Raw genomic sequence first — 25,849 nt, forward strand, 5'->3', positions numbered from 1 at the left:
AGTACTCCAGCTGTGTCCTAACCAGTGTTTTATACAGTACAAGTATAAATCCCCACCCCATCTCTTGTAATCTGTGCCTCGGCTAATAAAGGGAAGCATTCCATATTCCTTCTTAACCACCTTATCGACCTGGCCTGCTACTTTCAGGGATCTGTCGACATGCACTCCCTGGATTCTGTGAGGACCCAGCTGATTGGAAAACTGCAAATATAACGCCCCTATTTAAAAAAGGAGGCAGACAAAAAGCAGGAAACTATAGACCAGTTAGTCTAACACCTGTGGTTGGGAAAATGTTGGAGTCCATTATTAAAGAAGCAGTATCAGGACAGTTGGAACAAATAATTCAATCAAACAGAGTCAGCAGGGATTTATGAAGGTGAAGTCATGTTTGACAAATTTGTTGGAATTCTTTGAGGATGTAATGAACAGGGCGGATAAAGGGGAACCCGTGGATGTGATGTATTTTGACTTCTCGAAGGCATTTTGACAAGGTGCCACATAAAAGGTTACTGCACAAGATAAATGTTCACGGGGTTGGGGGTAATATATTAGCATGGATGGAGGATTGGCTAACTAAAGAATACAGAGAGTTGGGTTAAATGGTTTATTCTCGGTTTGGCAATCAGTAATTAGTTGGATGCCGCAGGGATAGATGCTGGGGCCCCAACTATTTACAATCTATATCAATGACTTGGATAAAGGGATCGAGTGTAACATAGCCAAGTATGCTGATGATACAAAGATGGCAGGAAAAGCAATGTGTGAAGAGGATACAAAACATCTGCAAAAGGACATAAACAGGCTAAGTGAGTGGGCAAAAATTTGGCAGATGTATTATAATGTTGGAAAGTGTGAGGTTATGAACATTGGCAGAAAAAATCAAAGAGCAAATTATTATTTAAATGGAGAAAGATTGCAAAGTGCTGCAGTACAGCGGGACCTGGGGTAATTTGGCATGAAACACAAAAGGTTAGTATGCAGGTACAGCAAGTGATAAGAACATAACATAAGAAATAGGAGCAGGAGTAGGCTATACGGCCCCTCGAGCCTGCTCCTCCATTTAATACGATCATGGCTGATCCGAACATGGGCTCAGGTCCACTTCTCTGCCCGCTCCACATAACCGCTTATTCCCTTATCAGTTAAGAAACTGACTATCTCTGTCTTAAATTAAATTTATGATCAGGAAACCCAATGGAATCTTGGCCTTTATTGCAAAGGGGATGGAGTATAAAAGCAGGGAAGTCTTGCTGCAGTTATACAGGGTATTGGTGAGGCCACACCTGGAATACTGGGTGCAGTTTTGGTTTCCATATTTACGAAAGGTTATGCTTGCTTTGGAGGCAGTTCAGAGAAGGTTCACTAGGTTGATTCCGGACATGAGGGGGTTGACTTATGAGGAAAGGTTAAGTAGGTTGGGCCTCTACTCATTGGAATTCAGAAGAATGAAAGGTGACCTTATCGAAACGTATAAGATTATGAGGGTGCTTGACAAGATGGATGCATAGAGGATGTTTCCACTGATCGGGGAGACTAGAACTAGGAGGCATGATCTTAGAATAAGGGGCGGCCCATTGAAAACTGAAATGAGGAGAAATTTCTTTCTCAGAGGGTTGTAAATCTGTGGAATTCGCTGCCCCAGAGAGCTGTGGAAGCTGGGTCGTAGAATAAATTTAAGACAGATACAGACAATTTCTTAAACGATAAGGGAATAAGGGGTTATGTGGAGCGGGCAGGTAAGTGGACCCAGTTCATGATCGGAGCAGCCATGATCATATTAAATGGCGGAGCAGGCTCGAGGGGCCGTATGGCCTACTCCTGCTCCTATTTCTTATGTTCTTATGTTCTTATGTCCCTTTGTTCCTCGACACTTCTCAGTTTCCTACCATTTAATGTGTATTCCCTTTCCTTGTTAGCCCTTCCAAAATGCATGACCTCACACTTCTCCGGATTAAATGCCATTTGCCACTGTTCTGCCCACCTGACCAGTTGCTTGATTTCCTCCTGCATTCTGCAGCTTTCTTCTTCATTATTAACCACACAGCAGATTTTAGTATCAACTGCAAACTTCTTAATCATAACCCCTATATTCAAGTGTAGATCATTGATGTAAATCACAAAAAGCAAGGGTCCGAGTACTGAGCCCTGCGGAACCCCACTGGAAACATCTTTCCAGTCGCAAAAACACCCATCAACCATTACCCTTTGCTTCCTGCCTCCGAGCCAGTTTTGGATCCAACTTGCCACTTTGCCCTGGATTCCATGGGCTTTTACTTTTGTGACCAGTCTGCCATGTGGGACCTTATCAAAAGCTTTGGTACAATCCATATACACTACATCACATGCTTTGCCTTCATCGACCCTCCTGGTTACCTCCCCAAAAAATTCAATCAAGTTTGTCAGACACGACCTTCCCTTAACAAATCTGTACTGACTGTCGTTGATTAATCCGTGTCTTTCTAAGTGAAGATTTATCCTGTCCTTTAGGTTTTTTCCAATAATTTTCCCACCACCGAGGTTAGCCTGACTGGCCTGTAATTACTCGGTCTATCCCTTTCTTCCTTCTTAAACAAAGGTACAACGTTAGCAGTCCTCCAGTCCTCTGGCACCATACCTGAAGCCAGAGAGGATTGAAAAATGATGGTCAAAGCCTCTGCTATTTCCTCTTTTGCTTCATTTAACAGCCTGGGATGCATTTCATCCGGGCCTGGGGTTATCCACTTTCAAAGCTGCTAAACCCCTTAATACCTCATCTCTCACTATGTTTATTTCATCTAATATTTCACACTTCTTCTCCTCGATAGTAGTGTCTGCATCGCCCCTCTCTTTTGTGAAAACAGACGCCATATATTCATTAAGAACCATCTCCACATCTTCCGCCTCCACACACCGATTACCCTTGTGGTATCTAATAGACCAACCCTTTCTTTAGTTATCCTCTTGCTCTTAATATATTTATAAAACATCGTGCATATGCTGGAGAAATAAAGAGCTGATGTTGAATTAAGACCTACTCGACTCGACTATTAGAAGAACCAGAGGTGGTCTCGGTCGAAAACCAACTGAGACAGTGCGGGCACATTTCACCCGGACGAGGTCCGGTCTTTGAAGTGTGACATCAACAGTCCCTCTCTTTTGTGAAAAAGAGGCAAAGTATTGATTAAGAATCATAGCCACGTCTTCTGCCTTCACACACAGATTTCCTTTGTGGTCTCTAATAGGCTCCACTCTTTCTCCAGTTATCCTCTTACACTTCATGTCTTTGTGTTTGTGTTTTTCCTGATTTTACTTGTCAACATTTTTTCCTGCTCTCTCTTTGCCTTCCTGATATATTTTTTAATTGCATCCCTGCACTTCTTATATTCCTTTAGAGTTTCTGCACTTGGTGGTCGCACAATTGTACAGTTGTAGCAGGATTTCCCTGCTATTATACTCCATCCACCTTGTCATAAAGACTAACATTCCATTTGCCTTCCTAATTACTTGCTGTACCTGCATACTAACCTTATGTGTTTCATGTACAAGGACCCCCAGGTCCCTCTGCACCACAGCATTTCGTAATCTCTCCCCATTTAAATAATTATTTGCTTTTTTATTATTGCTACCACAGTGGATAACCTCATATTTCCCACATTATACTCCATCTGACAAATTTCTGCCCACCCAGTGAGACTGGCAATATCGCTTTGCAGATTGTTTGCGTCCTCCTCACAACTTGCTTTCCCACCTATCTTTGTATCATCAGCAAACTTGGCGACATTGCAAACATGCAGAGCACAGAACAAATTATTGACGGATTGACTTTCTCTCAGTTAGCATTTCTTTCATTGTGTAAAAGAAGATTATCGATTCATTAATTATATTATCCCATGAAAACAAAATAAAAGCACAACAAAAATAATTGGCACATTTGAAAGGAACATTTTTGTTTTGTGCAGTTTCGGTCAGAGAAATGTTTGTGAAAGGAATTTTTTGCAGAAACGGATTCAGCATTTCAGCTTGTCGCTGAACACTTCTCTCTGGGTACTGCACAAAGCAGTAGTTTCTTTAGTGTAGCGGTTATCATGTTCGCCTCACCCGCGAAAAATCCCTGGTTCGAGCCCAAATGAAAATGTTATTTTTGTAAAAAAACTAATTTTAATTGTTCATTCCCTCCTTCCGTCCTGTAAACTTCTCTGATTCCATGATGAGCAATGACCATTTAAAACCAGCCTCCTAAAATACAGACTGTGTAAAATCAGAAAGGGAATAAAACTTCCTCAATGATTAAGGTTTCACAAATTATTAAAATGAAGTTGTTGAAGTTTCGACTGACCCTCAGTGATCATGTTAGCATTTCTTTCATTCTGCTCAACAATGCTATCGGTTAATACCAGCAGTTCTAAGCCGCATTGCAAACCCGGAAACAACTCATTCATTATTCACCCTTCCCAGTTCCAGTGCACAGAGGGTTATTTATACTCCATCCCAGAAACTCAAGTACAACTTCTGACATTCCTTCTTTCTAATTATCAACGCATTTGTTTTGACACCAGTCTGAAGTGCTTTGGGTCATCTGTGTAATTTAATTGAATTACTTCACTTAGTGGTCGCAAAATTACTTCCCTAACTGGGAATCGAATCCTGGTAACTGAAGTTATTGGAAAGGTTTTGTGAAGCATTTCAATATGCCCTGCAAAAATCTCGCACTGCTAATTTAAAAACACGGTTACACTTTGTTTCAGTGCGAAAGAAGGGCATTGAAAATGACAACAAAAACACCAGGCAGCAAGTGCATTAAGACAAATTCAAACTTTTCACAAAGTTCGTACTCCGAATCAACGGCTGAGCTAAAGTGGGCACTGACCAATAGTTAAGAAACATCTCATTATAAACGATGAGCCCACAAATATCAGGAACAGTGCAGTCTGGTCAATATCAAACCCCTCCTTCCTTATTCAACAGAGACATGAACGGCAGACAGACGCCACAAAGTTTAATTAAAGAGCGAAATATAAGCCACATTTAATTTCCAAATCCTTTCACGATGAAATTCTTTCACTTTATTTCAAATCTTACTGCGTTGATTCTGAAAATGAGCACCATGTGATTTTATCTTTAATACTGATTCTATTTTCTGAGCACGGTAGGAATTACCGCTCCAATTTTGAGCCCAATTTGACAAAAGTTGCCCCAGATTCCTGGTGTCGTCAGCAAAGAATATTTAGAACCAGACTCCTAAAATAGTGTTTTATTATATTAGTTCACAGGATCTGGGTGTCACTGGCAAGGCCAGAATTTATTGCCCAACACAAATTGCCCTTGAGAAGGTGGTGGTGAGCCACCATCTTGAACCGCTGCAGTCCGTGTGGTGAAGGTGCTCCCACAGAGCTGTTAGGGAGGGAGTTCGAGACTTTTAACCCAGTGACGATGAAGGAACGACCGATATATTTCCAAGTCAGGATGGTGTGTGACTAAATCTAACAATGGCTGGTGTCACAGGCACAAAACATTTTAAAGCAATGTCCTAAAATGCAGTTTGCAAAATGAGACAAGATAATAATTCATAGAAACGTAGAAACATAGAAAATAGCTGCAGGAGAAGGCCATTCGGCCCTTTGAGCCTTCATCGCCATTCAATGAGTTCATGACTGAACATGCAACTTCAGTACCCCGTTTCTGCTTTCTCGCCATACCCCTTGATCCCCCTCGTATTATGGACAACATCAAACTCGTTTTTGAATATATTTAGTGAATTGGCATCAACAACTTTCTGTGGTAGAGAATTCCACAGGTTCACCACTGTCTGGGTGAAGAAGTTTCTCCTCATCTCGGTCCTAAATGGCTTACCCCTTATCCTTAGACTGTGACCCTTGGTTCTGGACTTCCTCAACATTGGAAACATTCTTCCTGCATCTAACCTGTCGAACCCCGTCAGAATTTTAAACGTTTCTGAGATCCCCTCTCATTCTTCTGAACTCCAGTGAATACAAGCCCAGTTGATCCAGTCTTTCTTGATAGGTCAGTCCCGCCATCCTGGGAATCAGTCTGGTGAACCTTCACTGCACTCCCTCAATAGCAAGAATGTCCTTACTCAAGTTAGGAGACCAAAACTGTACACAATACTCCAGGTTCGGCCTCACCAAGGCCCTGTACATCTGTAGTAACACCTCCCTGCCCCTGTACTCAAATCCCCTCGCTATGAAGGCCAACATGCCATTTGCTTTCTTAACCGCCTGCTGTACCTGCATGCCAACCTTCAATGACTGATGTACCATGACACCCAGGTCTTGTTGCACCTTCCCTTTTCCTAATCTGTCACCATTCAGATAATAGTCTGTCTCTCTGTTTTTACCACCAAAGTGGATAACCTCACATTTATCCACATCATACTTCATCTGCCATGCATTTGCCCACACATGACATGCAAAGCAGGGAAAGTACTGTCGAAAATGCGGCTGTATAAAATTAACGTGAATATTTTTCTGCCTGACAGGGTTTTGGAAGCAGATTTAATAGAAACATTCCAAAGGGAAATATAGTTGAAAAAGAAACATTTGCAGGGTGCTGGGGAATGGGACTAATGGAAATTTCTTTCACAGAGCCAGTACAGATAACAACATAAATATCGGAGCAGTAGTAGGCCATACGGCCCCTCAAGCCTGCTCCACAATTCAATGTGATCATGACTGATCGTCGATCTCAACTCCACTTTCCCGCTCGATCTCCCGATCCCTTGATTCCCTAAGACTCCAAAAATCTATCGAACGCAGCCTTGAATATATACAGAGACTCAGCATCCACAGGCCTTTGGGGCAGATAATTCCACAGATTCATAACCCTCTGAGTGAAGAAATTCCTCCTCATCTCTGTGTTAAATGGCCGACCTCTTAACCTGAGACTGTGCCCCCTCTCCAGATACTCCACACCGGAGGATAAAACCTCTCAGCATCTATCCTGTCAATCCCCTTCAGAATATTGTGTGTTTCAATGAGATCACCTCGCATTCTTCTAAACTACCGGAGAGTATAGTCCCATTCTACACAATCTCTCAACTGAAGACAGTCCTCTCATCCCAGGAATCAATCTGGTCAACCTCCGTTGTACCACCTCCCAGGCAAGTGTATCCTTCCTCAGATAAGGAGACCAAAACTGTGTGCAGTATTCCAGGTGTGGTCTCACCAGGGCCCTGTACAATTGTAGCAAGACTTCCTTACTCTTGTACTGTGGGCTATATATTCGGTACTATGGGGCAACTGCAAACAGTGCTCCCTGGTAGTCTCGTGGTTAGGGTTTGGTGCTCTCATTGCTGTGGTCAGGGTTTGATTTTCGGTCAGGGAAAGCATTGTTACAGAGCAAGTTGATTAAAAATAATTCAAGTCGGTGAAATACTGAATAATTGTTTCAATCAGCATTAATGCACCTACATAGAAACATAGAAACGTAGAAACATAGAAAATAGGTGCAGGAGTAGGCCATTCGGCCCTTCTAGCCTGCACCGCCATTCAATGAGTTCATGGCTGAACATACAACTTCAGTACCCCATTACTGCTTTCTCACCATACACCTTTATTCCCTTAGTAATAAGGACTTCATCTAACTCCTTTTTGAATATATTCAGTGAACTGACCTCAACAACTTTCTGTGGTAGAGAATTCCACAGGTTCACCACTCTCTGGGTGAAGAAATTCCTCCTCATCTCGGTCCTAAATGGCTTACACCTTATCCTTAGACTGTGTCCCCTGGTTCTGGACTTCCCCAACATTGGGAACATTCTTCCTGCATCTAACCTGTCTAACCCCATCAGAATTTTAAACGTTTCTATGAGGTCCCCTCTCATTCTTCTGAACTCCAGTGAATACAAGCCCAGTTGATCCAGTCTTTCTTGAGAGATCAGTCCCGCCATCCCGGGAATCAGTCTGGTGAACCTTCGCTGCACTCCCTCAATCGCAAGAATGTCCTTCCTCAGGTTAGGAGACCAAAACTGTACACAATACTCCAGGTGTGGCCTCACCAAGGCCCTGTACAACTGTAGCAACACCTCCCTGCCCCTGTACTCAAATCCCCTCGCTATGAAGGCCAACATGCCATTTGCTTTCTTAACCGCCTGCTGTATCTGCATGCCAACCATCAATGACTGATGTACCATGACACCCAGGTCTCTTTGCACCTCCCCTTTTCCTAATCTGTCACCATTCAGATAATAATCTGTTTCTCTGTTTTTACCACCAAAATGGATAACCTCACATTTATCCACATTATACTTCATCTGCCATGCATTTGCCCACTCACCTAACCTATCCAAGTCGCTCTGCAGCCTCATAGCATCCTCCTCGCAGCTCACACTGCCACCCAACTTAGTGTCATCCGCAAATTTGGAGATACTACATTTAATCCCCTCGTCTAAATCATTAATGTACAGTGTAAACAGCTGGGGCCCCAGCACAGAACCATGCGGTACCCCACGAGTCACTGCCTGCCATTCTGAAAAGTCCCCATTTACTCCTACTCTTTGTTTTCTGTCTGACAACCAGTTCTCAATCCATGTCAGCACACTACCCCCAATCCCATGTGCTTTAACTTTGCACATTAATCTCTTGTGTGGGAACTTGTCGAAAGTTTTCTCAAAGTCCAAATATACCACATCAACTGGTTCTCCCTTGTCCACTCTACTGGAAACATCCTCAAAAATTCCAGAAGATTTGTCAAGCATGATTTCCCTTTCACAAATCCATGCTGACTTGGACCTATCATATCACCTCTTTCCAAATGCACTGCTATGATATCCTTAATAATTGATTCCATCATTTTACCCACTACCGATGTCAGGCTGACCGGTCTATAATTCCCTGTTTTCTCTCTCCCTCCTTTTTTAAAAAGTGGGGTTACATTGGATACCCTCCACTCGATAGGAACTGATCCAGAGTCAATGGAATGTTGGAAAATGACTGTCAATGCATCCACTATTTCCAAGGCCACTTCCTTAAGTACTCTGGGATGCAGTCCATCAGGCCGTGGGGATTTATCGGCCTTCAATCCCATCAGTTTCCCCAACACAATTTCCCGACTAATAAAGATTTCCCTCAGTTCCTCCTCCTTACTAGACCCTCCGACCCCTTTTATATCCGGAAGGTTGTTTGTGTCCTCCTCAGTGAATACCGCACCAAAGTACTTGTTCAATTGTATTGCACACTGAAGGAAATACAAATATATTTGCCCAGCGACTGTTGAATTTTAATAACTTTTTATACAACCGGAGAATCAGCAGAAAAACAGGATATTCGCCCATAGTACTGATCTAAGGAAGGATATACTTGCCTTGGAGATGGTGCAACAGAGGTTCAACAGATTGATTCCTGGGATGAGAGGGCTGTCCTATGATGAGAGATTGTGTAGAATATGCCGATTCTCTCTGGAGTTTCGAAGAATGGGAGGTGATCTCGTTGAAACGGACAATATTCTGAAGGAGATTGACAGGGTAGATGTTGACAGGGTAGATGTTGAGAAGCCCGGCTAGCTCAGTCGGTAGAGCATGAGACTCTTAATCTCAGAGCCCCATGTTAGTCGATTACTGTTCCTTAAAATGTATGTTGCTTTCATGGGAAAACATCATTAATGAACCCATAATCTTCTATTATTTAGAGATATTTAGAGGGCATCTTTCAATGCTTCACAAAACTATTCCTTTCGTTACAGCCACCCGGGATCGTTTCCCGGTTTGTGAAGTAACTTTGATATCACCGTTTGGAATTGAAGTGGAGTAATTTTATGAAGTTCGATGGATGTCCCAAAGCACTTCAGAGTGGTGTCAAAACAAATGAGTTTGCAATTAAAAACACTGAATGTCAGGAGTGGGATTTGAAGCCGTTGGGTTGAGCGGTCTGTGTCGTCGCCTCACAGTCGAGTTGGGCGGTTGGTTTTTCAGGTGTTGTGCTGGATCAAACTTCGGGGCCATGAGGGATGTCGATCGCTGGAGGTTGGAGCTATTCCCAGCTCCAAGTGATCTTTTTCATCCACCTTCTTCCTAATAGCTTTGGACCATCCCCAGCAACGATCCACAAATGTAACCTGTGCATCTCGCCGCCATGGGACACCTGGACATCCACGCTGCCAACGACTGGGATGTATCGTTTGTGTAGGTCAGCGGTTTCACTTCGATCGGGATCATTTTCGGTCGTTCGATTGGATTGTCCCAGAGTTTCTCAAAGGCCGCCTGATTCATCAGTGACTGGCTCGCCCCTATGCCCACCTCCATCGTGACTGGAACATCGTTGACTTCAACTTCCATTTTCACCAGGGAACTCTCGGTGGTGCAGGTAAACACTCCGTACACCTCATCGTCGCTGGACTCCTGATGATCAGCCAACTCTTCATCGACTCGGTGAGTATGATTTCTCTTGCATATTCGCTGGAGGTGGCCCTTCATGTTACAGCCTTTGCAAGTATAGTCTTTATAGCGGCACTGGTGGGCCCTGTGATTTCCTCCACAGCGCCAGCATGGGGTTGGCCGGTGTGCCCCATGTGGCGGACTCAGGTTTGTGGGACTCGGGGTTCTGTTCTCTCTTCCCTGAGAGAGACTGCTAGCAGCAGCCCTGCCTCTAAAAGGCACCTTTCGGTTCACAGTACTTGCTGGGTTAGAGTCCTGGGGGTGAGACATCCACTTGGAATCGCAGGCCGAGTTCATGAATGCCTGGCTCACGTTAATTGCCTTCTGCAGGGTGACCGTGGTGTCCACAGAGAGCAGCCTGTGGAGAAGGCCCTCGTGACCGATTCCAATAACAAAGATGTCCCTTAGTGCTTCGGTGAGGTGATCACTAAAATCACATGGTGCAGCCAATCGTCTCAGGTCTGCAGCATATTTTGCAATTTCTTGGCCTTCGGATCCACCGGTGGGGAGAGAACCGGTGTCTGGCTGTGAGGATGCCCTCTTTAGGTTTGAGCTGTTCCTGTACCAGCGTTACGAGCTCCAGATATGTTATTGTCTTCTCTGGGACTAGCAGGTCCCTGACAAGGCCATAGACGGTGGGCCCACAACTGCTGAGCAGGATAGCTCTGCACTTATCAGCCAGCGAGGTCGGGTCGTCTCCCCCCACGTCATTCGCAATAAAGAAGTGTTCGAGCCTTTCCACAAAGGCCTCCCAATCTTCCCCATTGGCGAATTGTTCAAACGTGCCAAGGTTAGCCATTGTCACATGGAAATTCGTATTCTCGTCACCAGTTATTGTGTCTAGTAATGACTCCACGAGGCAAGGTATTGTACTTGAACTGTGGTGACCTTAGTCCACTTATTGCAGCTCCTGAGTGAGGGTACAGTACTGTGAGCTCCCTTTTATACCTGGTTACCTGTCGTGTAAAGGTGACCCCGAGGTCTCCACCAGTTGCACCCTCTGGTGGTACAAGCATAGTGCATACAGTGTGAAGATACATCCAGTGGTCTTATGTAACTGTACATTGAGTGTACAGGGTGTATACTTATTTTATGCATGCACAACAAAGAACATCAGTTAATTAATGGTGTTTTCCCGTGAAAGCAGGATAAAATTTATCAATGATTTAATTTCTGCATTTAGAAAGACATGGGTTAATCATGGATAGTCAGCATGGATTTGTTCAGGGAAGGTCTTGTCTGGCTCACTTGATTGAATTTTTTGAGGAGGTAACCAACAGGATCGATGAGGGCAGTGCGTATGATGTAGTGTTTCAGGATTTTAGCAAAGCTTTCGCCAAGTTCCCACATGGAAGACTGGTCACGAAAGTAAAAGCCCATGGGACCAGGGCAAAGTGGCATGTTGGATCCAAAATTGGCTCAGAGGCAGGAAGCAAAGGGTAATGATTGCTGGGAGTGTTTGGGACTGGAAGGATGGTTCCAGTGGGGTTCCACAGCGCTCAGTGCTAGGTCCCTGGCTTTTAGTGGCAACATCAATGATCTAAACTTAAATATAGGAGGTATGATTACAACGTTTTCAGGTGATACTAATTTAATCCAGAGGTGTGAGCCTGTGCATTTGGGGAGGGCAAACAAGGAAAGAAACACACATTAAATGGTCCGACATTGAGAAGTGTGGAAGAACAAAGGGACCTTGGAGTGCATGTCCACAGATCCCTGAAGGTAGCAGGCCAATTGGATAAGGTGGTTAGGAAGGTGCACGGAATGCTTGCCTTTATTGGCTGAGGCATGGGATAGAAGAGCAGGTTGGTTATGCTTGAAATGTATAAAACACTGGTTCGGCCACAGCTGGAGTATTGCATGTAGTTCTGGTCACTGTATTACAGGAATTATGTGATTGTACGAGAGGGTACAGAGGAGATTGACGAGGATGTTGCCAGGCGTGGAGAATCTTAGCTATGAGGACAGATTGGATCGGCTGGGTTTGTTTTCATTGGAACAGAGGAGGCTGAGGGGAGACAACAGTGAGATGTATAAAATTATGACGGGCCGAGATATAGTGGATAGCAGAGGGGTCAACAACCAGGGGGCATATATTTAAAGTAATTGGTAGAAGGTTTAAAGAGGATTTGAAGGTAAAATTCTTCATGCAGAGATTTGTGGGGGTCAGGAACTCACTGCCTGAAAGAATGGCGGAGGCAGATACCACATGTAAAATGTATTTGGATGTGCACCTGAAGTGCCGTAACCTGCAGGGTTATGGACCCAGAGCTGGAAAGTGGGATGAAGCTGGATCGCCTCTTGTTGGCCGGGGTGGAAGTGATGGGCCAAAATGGCCTCCTTATGTGCTGCAAACTTCTATCATTCTATAATTCTATGAAAAATGTAAATGTCCAATGTAGGTGTCGAAACCACGACCCTGAGATTAAAAGTCTTATATTTCACTGACTGAGCTCGCCAGGCTTCTGCCAAATATACCGTTCTCTCACTGATTGCAGACAGTCGCCTGTTGGCTCTGCCCCAGATGTTTAAACTTGCTGTCGAGGAACTGCAAGGATCTTCTTGAATGGTGGACCAGGCTCGAGGGGCCGAATGGCATACTCCGGCCCCTAATTCTTACATGCTTATCATCTTATGAACTTTTCACAGGAGAGCAAACTCGCCCCTGAGCATGCATGAGGAGAAAGCTACAGAAAATATTCCCGCCTGTTGAGCTTTCGTGTGTGAGGCGAACGTGTTAACCGCGACACTGCGGAAACATCTCCACTTTCAGCACCAGGTCAGACGGAAATGTTAAGCGAGCAGGTGAACTGCTGAATCCCAGTTTTAAGGAGTTGGTCGTGGTGTCAAACAATGAGTTTAGCTTTATGATTAAAAACAAGAAATGTCAGAAGTTGGATTCAAACCCACACCTCCAGAGAAAACTGCGATGTAATCACAGCACCTTCGACCGCTCGGCGGTGTGTGTGGCCACCTGCAAGTTGATTTTGAACTGTTGTTTCCTGGCACATGAATTAAATGAGGGCAGCAGGCGTATCTCTGCCTGACACCGGGGAAACAATGAGACAGACCTTGGAACAAGGGTCTGGTTATTGCCAAACAGCAAAGAAAATATTAACTCTGAAAGAACAGTGACCCCGACGTGATTTGAACACGCAACCTTCTGATCTGGAGTCATACGCGCTACCATTGCGCCACGAGGCCTACACAATGTGTGTGAGATGTTCCTCTATATGAAGCTTTCACAATATAAGGGGCTTGAAATTCCCCGCCCATTCCCACCAGGTGTCAGAAGCAACACTCACCTGCCAGTCACCGTATGTTTTTTTCAACTTTTGTGTTGCGTTCACGGAAAAGCATCATTAATTAACCCGTCACCTTCTTTTGCACAATGAAAGAAATGCTAACTGAGGGACAGTCGATACTTCAATCATTTGTCCTGTGCTTTGCGGAGCGGGCAGGGAAGTGGACCTGAGTCCATGATCGCATCGGCCATGATCGTATTAAATGGCGGAGCAGGACCGAGGGGCGTATGGCCAACTCCTGCTCCTATTTGTTTTGTTCTTCTGTTCTTCAGCATGTTAACCCATTTTACACACTGTATTGCCGATGTCACCAGGAATCTGGGGCAAATTTTGTCAAATTTAACAGCACCGGTTATTCCTTCCGTGCAGAGAAAATAGAATCAGTAGTGAAGATAAAATCCCACGGTGCTCATTTTCAGATTCAACGCAGTAGGATTTCAAATAAAGTGAAAGAATTTTACAGTGAAAAGATTTGGAAGTTTTATTTGTAATTGTATCTTTAATTAAACTTTGTGGCATCTGACTCCCGTTCATGCCTCTGCTGAATAAGAAAGGAGGGTTTGACGTTGACCAGACTGCACTGCCCCTGATATTTGTGAGCTCATCCTTTATATTCAGTGGTTTCTCGCCCTTTGATGGGCTGCAGTGTCGCGGATATCACGTTGGCCTCACACGCGAAAGGTCCCCGGTGGATCCGTTTTCTCTCACTGAAAGTTATCTATTTATTGGTTAAATAAAGAGCAATTCAGGAATAAGGGAGCCTTTTAACCAGGAGAATAAATAGCAAATTAAAACAGCAAATGCTGGAAATCTCAGCAGGTCAGGCAGCATTTTCCAGGAGACTAAATTCTCCTCCGATTGTTCCCTTTTCGCAAGTTTAAACATAATGTTTCTACCCAGAATCAAACCGGGTACTTTTCACATATAGCAAATGTGATAACCACTGCACTACAGAAACCTCTGGCACAGCAGCCCCAACAGAGGGGAGCTGACCAGTGAGCTCCCTCTGTGCTGATCGGGAATGAGGAGGCTCACCTGAAACAACTTCTGTCCCACACTGAAAGTTCTCAATCCTTCTCCTCCGCTGCCCTTTACAGAAATATCACGGATCACCCAGCCACCGTGTTCACTTCCACATCCTCACAGTGGGGCCACAGAGGCTCCTACCGTCTCCCCGCGATCAGTGAACTCACCCAGTTTACTAAATTAAACCCCGAACACGTGGCCGGCAAAGGGCTGGAGAAGCCAGATAGTCTGTAAGCTCGGTCTATCGCAGAAAGTATAGGTATTCATGGAGAATACATCAATTATTAATCTTCTCACAGACCTCAATTATTTTTATGCGATGAATTGATCGAGAATTGAAACCAGGTTAGTGCGCCGGATCTTCACCCCTCAACCACCAGGGAACGGTTATGATACATGTAGATATATTTATATATATTTATATATGAACCTGAATATCAACGGCTAGCTGCCTAGGCCTGATGGCGAACAGCAGGGCGTCTAACTTTGAGTGAGAGAAATTGTTCCACAGTGATACCCATTTCATCTTTTGTTCCCTTTCAAACGCTAGAAACTGAGACATGGGGAATAAATAGGGAAATAAAAGCACAGGGATAAAGACAAGAGGAAGAGAGAAGGGGAAAGATACTGCCCCCACCCAGAACTAATGCAGAAATCCCTCTGCTGCGCTCGGGGTGGCCACCCACAGCCTGGATGTACTAACGGGAGAACACCAGCGGCAGGTCGGGGCCATAAAAGGAACGGCGAGCGGCCCTGGGAACAGCTTGGAGGTCCCGGGAGAAGCTTGGAGGTCCCGGGAGAATACTCCAGGGAGCAGCGCGAGCCAGTGCAGGAGGGCGGCGGCAGCGAAGAGTGATGTCATCAAGGTCCAGGTCGGTGATTGGAGCGTGGGCAGATACAGCACGAGTGGCGAGATCGGGGCGAAGGAGCGGCGAGAGACTGTAGAGGGACGTGATCGGGGCCCAGGGGAGGCATGATTTTGGGGCCAGGAGCGGCATGATTTTGGGGCCAGGAGCCCAGGGGCAGCACGGACCAGCCCACATTGTGCACTAGGTCCGTGCAGCAGAGCTGGTCTCCAGTCGTCTTGGTAATCCCTTGCCACTGGACCAAGACCTCGCTCTGTCAAGCCCGTGTGATGGTTGGGGTGCAACCGCCACCACACGTTAAAAAAATCCACGCACAGATATCTTCCACCCTTCGGGATGTAGTTCGGGTCCTTCATTGAAACACCTGTGAACTCATCCTTTTTCGGCGTGGAAGCAAGTCATCCTCGTTTCGAGGGACCGCCTATGATGATGATGATGATGGATACATTAACGTCCCGACAGCTCATTGACTGCAGGAGTGGGACCGTGCGGCGCTTCAGAAAACATGTCGAAAAGGCAAAGTCACTGATTCCGTCTCATGTGCTCCTCCGATCAAGAACAGCAACACAAACTAAAAATGCTTAATAATGGTTACATCTTATCTCCACATTTGCTAGGCAGGTGGTTTGTTGGTCGAGGGGTATGATTCTTGCTTTGTGGTTGTTACTTCAAATTTGCAGAAAAATTCTCGTTTCAAATCCCAAACCAGCCTTGAGTTTGCGTTGAAATTTTGCAAAGAAGGACTTGCGATTCTGCAGCGTCTGTCAGGAACTCATGACGGCCCAAAGTGCTTCACAGCCGTTGAGTTGCCTTTGAAATGTTGTCATGTGAGGAAAGATGTTCCCAAATTACCTCACATGCACCTCAACTCTTTGCAAACGAGTTCATAGAATCAAAGAAGTTTACAGCACGGAAGGAGGCCATTTCGGCCCATCGTGTCCGCTTCGGCTAACAAGAGGCTCTCCAGCCTAATCCCACTTTCCAGCTCTAGGTCCATAACCCTGCAGGTTACGACACTTTAGGTGCACATCCAAGCACTTTTAAAATGTGGTGAGGGTTTCTGCCTCTCCCACCCTTTCAAGCAGTGAGTTCCAGACCCCCACAACCCTCTGGGTGAAGAAATCTCCCCTCTAAACTTTCGACCAATTACTTTAAATTTATGCCTCCTTGTTGTTGATCCCTCTACTAAGGGAAGTAGGTCCTTTCTATCCACTATATCTCGGCCCCTCATAATTTTATACACCTCAATGAGGTCTCCCCTCAGGCTCTGTTCCATGGAAACCAAATCCAGCCTGTCTAATCTGTCCTCAAGGCGAAGATTCTCCACTCCCGGCAACATCCTCAAAAATCTCCTCTGCACCATCTTCAGTGCAATCATGTCCTTCCTGTAATATGGCGACCAGAACTGCACGCAGTACTCCAGCTGTGACCAAACCTGCCCCACCGTCCCCATCTCTTGTATTCTATGCCTCGGCTAATAAAGGCAAGCATTCCATATTTCTTCTCAACCACCTTTGCTACCTGGCCTGCTACTTTCAGTGATCTGTGGACATGCACTCGCTGGATTCTGGGGAGGACCCAGCAGATTGGAAAACTGCAAATGTAATGCCACTATTTAAAAAAGGAGGCAGACAAAAAGCAGGAAACTATAGACCAGTTAGCCTAACATCTGTGGTTGGGCAAATGTTGGAATCCATGATTAAAGAAGCAGTAGCAGGACATAGAAACATTGAAACATAGAAAATAGGTGCAGGAGTAGGCCATTCGCCCCTTTGAGCCTGCACCACTATTCAATAAGATCATGGATGATCATTCAGCTCAGTACCCCTTTCCTGCTTTCTCTCCATACCCCTTGATCACTTCAGCCATAAGGGCCACATCTAACTCCCTCTTGAATATATCTAACAAACTGGCATCAACAACTCTGCGGCCGAGAATTCCACAGGTTAACAACTCTCTGAGCGAAGAAGTTTCTCCTCATCTCAGACCTAATTGGCTTACCCCTTATCCCTTAGATTCTGACCCCTGGTTCTGGACTTCCCCAACATCGGGACCTGTCCAGTCCCGTCAGAATTTTATATGTTTCCATGAGATCCCCTCTCATTCGTCCAAACTCCAGTGATCTCTCGATCCCTTGATTCCCCGAGACTCGAAAAATCTATCTAACGCAGCCTTGAATATATTCAGAGACTCAGCATCCACAGGCCTGTGGGGCAAAGAATTCCAAAGATTCATATCCCTCTGAGTGAAGAAATTCCTCCTCATCTATGTGTTAAATGGCCGACCCCTTAACCTGAGACTCTGTCCCCTGGTTCTAGACACTCCAGCTCGGGGAAAACAACCCTCACCATCTACCCTGTCAATCCCCTTCAGAATATTGTGTGTTTCAATGAGATCACCTCTCATTCTTCTAAACACCGGAGAGTATCGGCCCATTCTACACAATCTCTCAACTTAAGACAGTCCTCTCATCCCAGGAATCAATCTGGTGAACCTCTGTTGTACCACCTCCTAGGCAATTATTTCCTTCCTCAAATAAGGAGACCAAAACTGTGCGCAGTACTCCAGGTGTGGTCTCACCAGGGCCCTGTACAATTGTAGCAAGACTTCCTTACTCTTGTACTGTGGGATATATATTAGGTACTATGGGCCGAGTGCCCTGTTTTTTTTGCTGATTCGATGGTTGTATAAAAAGTTAGTAAAATTGACAGTTGCTCGGCAAACATATTTGTATTTACTTCAGTGTACTCCTTACTCTTCAAGGGCTAGATTTTCCCCAAGCAGTTTTGTCGGCACACTGACCTCAAGCGCACCGACTTTGCTCGCTGGAAACGGCTCGGGGAAAAACTCGCCCCATCCTGGCCGCTGTGTACAGTCCCCGGAGTCCTGGCGTAGTGTCGATGGTGAAGTGGGGGGCGGAGCCAAATGCCTGCACCGAAAACACTGCCGGCACCTTCGCGCATGGGCAGTAGGGAGGGAAAACTTGGCACTCTGCCATTTTCAAACAGTGTCAAACCCGATGAAAAGCACAGCAGCTTCTCAGCTTCTCCGGTCGCTCGGCGAGCTCTCCCCCCATCCCTCCCCGATAAAACGCTCAGCTCCAGCAGCTGCAACTTCTCCGGTCCACAAGCTCACACTTCTCCGGTGTGTCTTCCCTCCCCTATCCCAGGGATATCGGGACCGAGTGCAATGGAGCCAAGTTTGCTGATGATACGAAGATGGGTGGGAAAGCAAATTATGACACAGCAAAGAAAATCTCAATTCCGGAAGAACAATATGGAAAAGTACAGTGACCCCGACGTGATATAAACACGCAGCCTTCTGAGTAGGAGTCAGACACACTACCGTTACACCACGAGGTCTACAGTGCAGAGTGCCCATGTTTGTGTACATGAAGGTTCCTGAAACATAGTTTCATTTACCCTGCATTGGTGCAATGAAAGGGCTTTAAAATCCCCGGCCACTCCCACCGTGGGTCAGACAGCATCACAAGCAGTGCCCACCTGTCACTCACCCTCTCACGCCCACTTTCGTCACCTGCTGCCCGCGGACAGCAGCAAATCCAGTTCATCATCATCATAGGCAGTCCCTCGAAGCGAGGATGACTTGCTTCCACGCCAAAAAAGGATGAGTTCACAGGTGTTTCAATGATGGACCTAATATTCCAGGTCCCCAACTGTATGTTGAAGGGTGGAAGATGCCTGTGCATGGATTTTTTTAACGTGTGGTGGCCGTTGCACCCCAGCCATCACACGGGCTTGACCGAGCGAGGTCTTGGTCCAGTGGCAAGGGTTATCCAAGACGACTGGAGACCAGCTCTGCTGCATGGACCCAGTGCCCACATATCGCAGTGTGGGCTGGCCCGTGCTGCCCCTGGGCCCCTGATCCTGAACTCACGCCGCCCCTGGGCCCCGATCACATCCCTCCACAGTCTCTCGCTGCTCCTGCTGTACCTGCCCACGCTCCAATCACCGATCTGGACTTTGATGACATCACACTTCGCTGCCGTCTCCCTCCTGCACCAGCTCGCGCTGTACCTTGCCGTGGTACACCACCACGCTGCTCCCAGGCCGCCGCTCACCGCTCCTTTTATAGCCCCGACCTGCCGCTGGTGTTCTCACGCAGGTCGGGGCCTCCACGCTGCTCCCACAAATCCAGTTACACCCCGTGTCACCGCACAATTCTCAGCTGTGATTGTAAGCTGATTTATTTAAAGCTATCGCAGAGGCTGCAAGCAGTGTTCCCTGGTCGTCTAGTGGTTAGGATTTGGTGTTCTCACTGCTGTGGTCTGGGTTTGATTCCTGGTCAGGGAAAGCATTTTTACAAAGCAAGCTGACAAATATATTTCAAGTCTGTGAGATCCTGAATAATTGTTATCATCATTAATCCACCCACATGTGTTGCACACTGAAGTAAATACAAATATGTTTGCTGAGTGACTGTTGAATTTTTATAACTTTTTATACAACCGTAGAATCAGCAGAAAAATAGGATATTCGGCCATAGTCCAAGAGTAAGGAAGTCTTGCTCCAATTGTGCAGGGCCCTGGTGAGACCACACCTAGAGTACTGCGCACAGTTTTGGTCTCCTTTTCTGAGGAAGGATACACTTGCCTGAGAGGTGGTACAACGGAGGTTCACCAGATCGATTCCTGGGATGAGAGCACTGTCCTATGGTGAGAGATTGTGTAGAATATGCCGGTACTTGCTGGAGTTTCGAAGAATGAGAGGTGATCTCATTGAAACAGACAATATTCTGAAGGGGATTGACAGGAGAGCTGTTGAGAAGCCCGGCTAGCTCAGTCGGTAGAGCATGAGACTCTTAATCTCAGGGTCGTGGGTTCGAGCCCCACGTTGGGCGTTTACTTTTCATTAAACTTTTATGTTGCTTTCGCGGGTAAATATCATTAATGAACCCATGATCTTCTTTTGCACAATGATAAACATGCGAACTGAGGGAGAGTTGATAATTTCATCAAATATTGAAAGCAGTGCATCAGACCGCTCGGCCGTCCTTACTGTTAGATGCTCCAGTTACAAGTTATTACTCTGGAAAGTTTCAGACCGGGCGCTTGTTCAGGGCTGCTGGAAGGCCCAGTGACCGGGATAACCTCTCCCCCGGGGTTTTCCTGAGCCTGTGCTCGGTGCACGGGGAGCCTTGGCACGGGTCTGAGGTAGCTTGCATCCCAGGGATGGACACTAACCCTCTGAGCTCTGGAACTGGGGAAAAGCGAATAATTAATGAGTTGTTTGCGGGTTTCAAATGCAGCTTAGATCTGCTGGTGTAAACCGATAGTGTTGTTTCACAGAATGAAAGAAATGCTGACAGGGACAGTCAAAACTTCAATAAGTGAACTTTAATAATTCATGAAACTTTAATCCTTGATGAAGTTTTATCCCCGATCTGATTTTACACAATCTGTATTTGAGGAGACTGGTTTAAATGTGCATTGCTCATGCAACAATGTATCCAAAACAGCTTTTATTTAATTTTAATGCAGACAAGTTTTTGTTTGAGAAATAATGTTTCTGCGCAGGCTTGAACCGGGAACTTTTCACGTGTGAGGGAAATTTGATCGCCTCCACACGACAGAAATTGCTGCTGAGCTCAGTGCCCAGAGAGAAGTGTTCAGGAACAAGCTGAAATGCTCAATCCCTCTCTCTGCAAAAAGTTCCTTTCACAAACATTTCTCTGACCAGAACGGCACCAAACAACAATGTCCTCCTTTTAAAGTCATTAAACTCCCCAATTTCTGCGTCTGCAATTTTAAGGACAAGGACTGAAAGCGCTTTGCGATCAGAAAATTGCAGGAAACCCCTGTGGCGAATGACAGGGCTTTTGATGGTGGATTTCTGTACACATCTTGTGTTATGTATTTAACCCATGACAACCTGTACACACCACCACCAGAGGGCCTAACTGTCGGAGTCCCAAGGGATCCCAGTATCCCTTGGGAGCACAGTATGTAATCAGGCCACCCATGAGGTACCTGTACTCTGGAGTCTTATTAAAGGAGCTAAGGTCACACTTACTCAGTGTTCACAATACTAAGTTTCATCCTTTATTATGAGCGTATCAATTGGCGACGAGACAATGAACAACCACGCAAAAATGCAAGGAACAGTTGGTATCCTGGAGAAGTGGACGATTGCGAAGCCTTCGTGGAGATACTCGACCAATACTTCGTGGCCAATGAGCTGGATGGGGACGAGAACACTGCCAAATGAAGGGCGATCCTCCTTACCATCTGTGGGGCAGCAACCTATGGCCTCATGAAGAATCTTCTAGCTCTGGTGACACCAACAACTAAATCCTATGAAGAATGTGTCCGCTGGTCTGCGAGCATCTAAATCCTAAAGAAAGCGTTCTGATGGCGAGGTATCGGTTCGACACGTGCCAACGGTCGGAGGGCCAGGAAGTGGCGCGCTATGTCGCCGAATTAAGGCGCCTCGCAGGACATTGCAAATTTGAGGCAGTCCTAGAACAAATGCTGAGAGACATTTTCGTGCTTGGCATTGGCCATGAGATAATTCTTCGCAAACTGTTGACTCTCAGAATCTGAGCAAAGCCATAACGATCGGTCAGACAATTTCCACCAGTTCCTTTAAACACAATAACGTAATTTATTTCTCGTGGACTGGATGGAGGACCATGGTCCATGTAAAAATTTTTTATCGCTTTCCATGAACTAAATGTTCATAAAAGTATGGGAGTGGGAACTCACTGGATAACAGCACAGCTGGCAATGTTTGCGGAATATATTCGTGCAGCCAAAACGCACAATGACAACCTGGAATTGTGCGGCACCGAATCCTCGGGAAAAAAACAGTTAAAGGCATCGTTCCTGGGTGGGCTCGAACCACCAACTTTTCAGTTAACAGCCGAACGTGCTAACCCATTGCGCCACAGAGACTAACTTAAATGTAAATTGTAAGACATCCCAAACCCGTGTGTCAGTCAGTTAAAGCTTCAGATTGCTCCTACCGGGATGGAACTTGTCCACTCTCAGTTGTACTTTTCCCAAATAAAGGGTGGGACATTCATTGTGGATGCGTGGAAGCAGTCTGGTCCCACACACTGCAGACACTTCCATGTCACCGCCAAGCAGCTCTCCCGCAACCGGTGTGATCTACCTTCCAGCCTTCCGGTGCCTTGTCTGTGACAAAGTATACTGATTGTCCCGAAGCCAGTCGTTGGTTTTAATTACTTTTCAGCTCCTGACTGCAGATATTCCTGTGATTAAACCTGAACAAAAGGATTACAGGGACAGTTGGATTCATCATTTCTTTGCTTGGTGAAATTTCAAAGATTGAAAGTGACGTACATCAACCCCAAACCTCGTCACCTGCTCGCTAACTGCCACACGCTGCTCCCGTGAGATGGAAGCCCAGTTGCTGTTTCAAGCTTGAATACAGGTAAAAGCAGAACTCATTCAAAGAAAAAATAAGTCCCTAAGGCACCTGATTATTTGCACCGAACTCCTTCGCAAAGAGTTGAGGTTCGTGTGGGGTGATTTGGGCACATCTTTCCCCACACTACAACACTTCAAACATAACTCAACAACTGTAAAGCGCTTTGGGGCATCATGAGTTCCTGAAAGGTGTTGCAGAAATGCAAGTCCTTCTTTGCAAAAGTTCTATGTAATTTCAAAATTCGCAGCAGAATAATGTGTTCGCCCAAACACGTCGGGATCACTGTTCTTTCAAAATTAATATTTTCTTTGCTGTTTGGCAATAACCAGACCCTTGCTCCAAGGTCTGTCTCACTGTTTCCCCGGTGTCAGGCAGAGATACGCCTGCTGTCCTCATTTACTTCATGTGACAGGACACAAAAGTTCAAAATCAAACTGCAGGTGGCCACACATAATATTGAGCAGTCAGGATGGCCGAGCGGTCTAAGTTGCTGCATTCAGGTTGCAGTCTGCTTTGAAAGCATGGGTTCCGTAGTGTAGTGGTCATCACATTCGCTTAACACGCAAAAGGTTCCCTTTAAAACCAGCTGATAACGTGCTCAATTAAATATGAGAAGCATTGAATAATGTGCATTTCTGGTTCAGTATTAACAAAGCGCAATGTCTCCCAGCCGTGCTATATTTGTTGAATACTCTGTACAGTTCGGTACACAATCAAACTCTACAGTTTCCAGCCCTGACGGTGCAGAAAGCCCCTCTCAAAGCTGTACATTCCAGCTGCTTTCAATTGAGTTGTGAGAGATTATTGACGCATCATGCAGCTGAGAAAAGGAAAGATGTGTTCGAGGGGTCATCAAACGAGGCCATGTGGGTTGAATTAAAGAACAAAAAAGGGGCGATCACACTACTGGGAGTGCACTAGACTCCCAGGCAGTTAGAGGGAAATAGAAGAACAAATATATGGGCAGAATGTTGAGAAGTGCAAAACCTATAGAGCTGTAAAAGTGGAGGATTTTAACTCCCCGAATATTAACTGGGAAAATGATAGTGTGAATGGTACAGATGGTGGAGAATTCCTAAAATGCATTCAGGAGAACTTCTTTATCCAGTATGTAACAAGCCCATCAAGGGAGGGGCGGTTCTGGACTGGGTCTTGTGATCGAAGAGGGGCAGGTATAAGCGGTATCAGTGGGAGAGCATTTTGGTGCGAGTGATCATACTCAGTAAGGTTTAGGGTAGTTATGGAAAAGGACAAAGGGGACCAGGAATAAAAGTTCTCAATTGGGGTAAAGCCAATGATGCTGAGCTGAGATTGAATTTCTCCAAATTGGACTGAGAACGGGTACTTGCTGGTAAATCAGTTTCAGAGCAGTGGGAGGCATTCAAGGAGGAGATCCTGAGGGTACAGAGCAAGTATGTTCCCTTAAAACAAAGGTGGGACTAACAAATCTAGAGCTCCTGGGATGTCAGAGGACATACAGGGAAAGTTAACGAAAAAAAGGGAAGCTTATGACAGATACCAATAACTCAATACTGCAGAAACTCACGAGGTGCAGAGGTGCAATTAAAAAATATATCAGGAAAGCAAAGAGAGAGCATGAGAGAATGTTGGCAATTAAATCTGGGAAAACCCAAAGATGTTTTATAAATACATTAAGAGCACGATGATAACAAGATAAAGAGTGGGGCCTATTAGAGTCCATAAAGGGAATCTGTAGGCGGAGGCAGAAGACTTGGGTAGGATTCTTTGTGAATACTTTGCATCTGTTTTCACAAAAGTGACGGGCGATGTGGACTTTGCAATGAGGGTGGAGAAATGTGAAATATTAGATGAAATAAACATGGTGAGAGAGGAAGTATTGTTGGTCTAGCAGCTTTGAAAGTGGATAAATCCCCAGGCCAGAATGAAATGTATCCCAGGCTGATAAGAGCAGCAAAAGAGGAAATAGCAGAGGCTCTGACCACCATTGTCCAATCATCATTGGCTGCAGGTGCGGGGCCAGAGGATTGGAGCACTGCTAACGTTGTACCTTTGTTTAAAAAGGGAGAACGGGATTGAGTAAATACAGGCTGGCCAGCCGAACCTTTTACAATTATTTGTAAAAATCCTGAGGGACAGGATAAATCTTCATTTGGAAAGACATGGATTAATCAAGGATAGTCAACATGAATTTGTCAAGGGATGGTCTGACTAAGTTGATTGCATTTTCCGAGGAGGTAACCAGGAGGGTTGATGAGGGCAGTGGTATGATGTAATGCATATGCACTTTAGCAAAGCTTCTGATAAGGTCGCACTTGGCAGACTGCTTACGAATGTAAAAGCCCATGGGATTCAAGGGCAAAGTGGCAAGTTGGGTCCAAAATTTGTTCAGAGGCAGGAATCAAAGCGTAATGGTGGATGGGTGATTTTGTGATCCAGTGGGGTTCCGCAGGGCTCAGTGCTGGGTCCCTTGCTTTTTGTGGTATACATCAATGACTTGGACTGAAATGTTGAGAGTATGAGTAAGAAGTTTGCAGATGACACTAAAATAGGCTGAGTGGTTGATAATGAAGAAGAAAGTGGCGGACTACAGGAAGATATCAATGGACGTCTCAAGGTGCTTTGCAGCCAATGAAGTACTTTTTGAAGTGCGGTCACTCTTGTAGTGTGGGAGACACAGCCGCCAATTTGCACACGGCAGGCTCCTATAGGCAGCAGCGTGATGATGACCAGATCATCTGTCTCTGTGATGTTGATTGAGGAGTAAATATTGACCAGGACACGAATCCTGGACACATTGATCCTCCCACCACTTCACACTGTTCTCCGAGGGACCAGCGCGATGATACTAAAACAACAAGCGAAGTTGGTAAGCTATCCATGCAGTCCATCGGA

The 25,849-nt window shown here is 45.5% G+C and overlaps 2 non-coding genes across 2 annotated transcripts; one reads left to right on the forward strand and one right to left on the reverse strand.

The window, feature by feature from the left end:
- Positions 1-13,498: 13,498 nt before the first annotated feature.
- trnaw-cca (transfer RNA tryptophan (anticodon CCA)) lies at positions 13,499-13,570 on the reverse strand. The gene has a single exon. It is a non-coding gene; the product is annotated as a tRNA-Trp (tRNA).
- Positions 13,571-20,350: 6,780 nt separating this feature from the next.
- On the forward strand, positions 20,351-20,423 carry trnak-cuu (transfer RNA lysine (anticodon CUU)). The gene has a single exon. It is a non-coding gene; the product is annotated as a tRNA-Lys (tRNA).
- Positions 20,424-25,849: the final 5,426 nt, after the last annotated feature.

Source organism: Pristiophorus japonicus, unplaced genomic scaffold, assembly GCF_044704955.1.
Source record: "Pristiophorus japonicus isolate sPriJap1 unplaced genomic scaffold, sPriJap1.hap1 HAP1_SCAFFOLD_112, whole genome shotgun sequence".
Classification (NCBI taxonomy): domain Eukaryota; kingdom Metazoa; phylum Chordata; class Chondrichthyes; family Pristiophoridae; genus Pristiophorus; species Pristiophorus japonicus.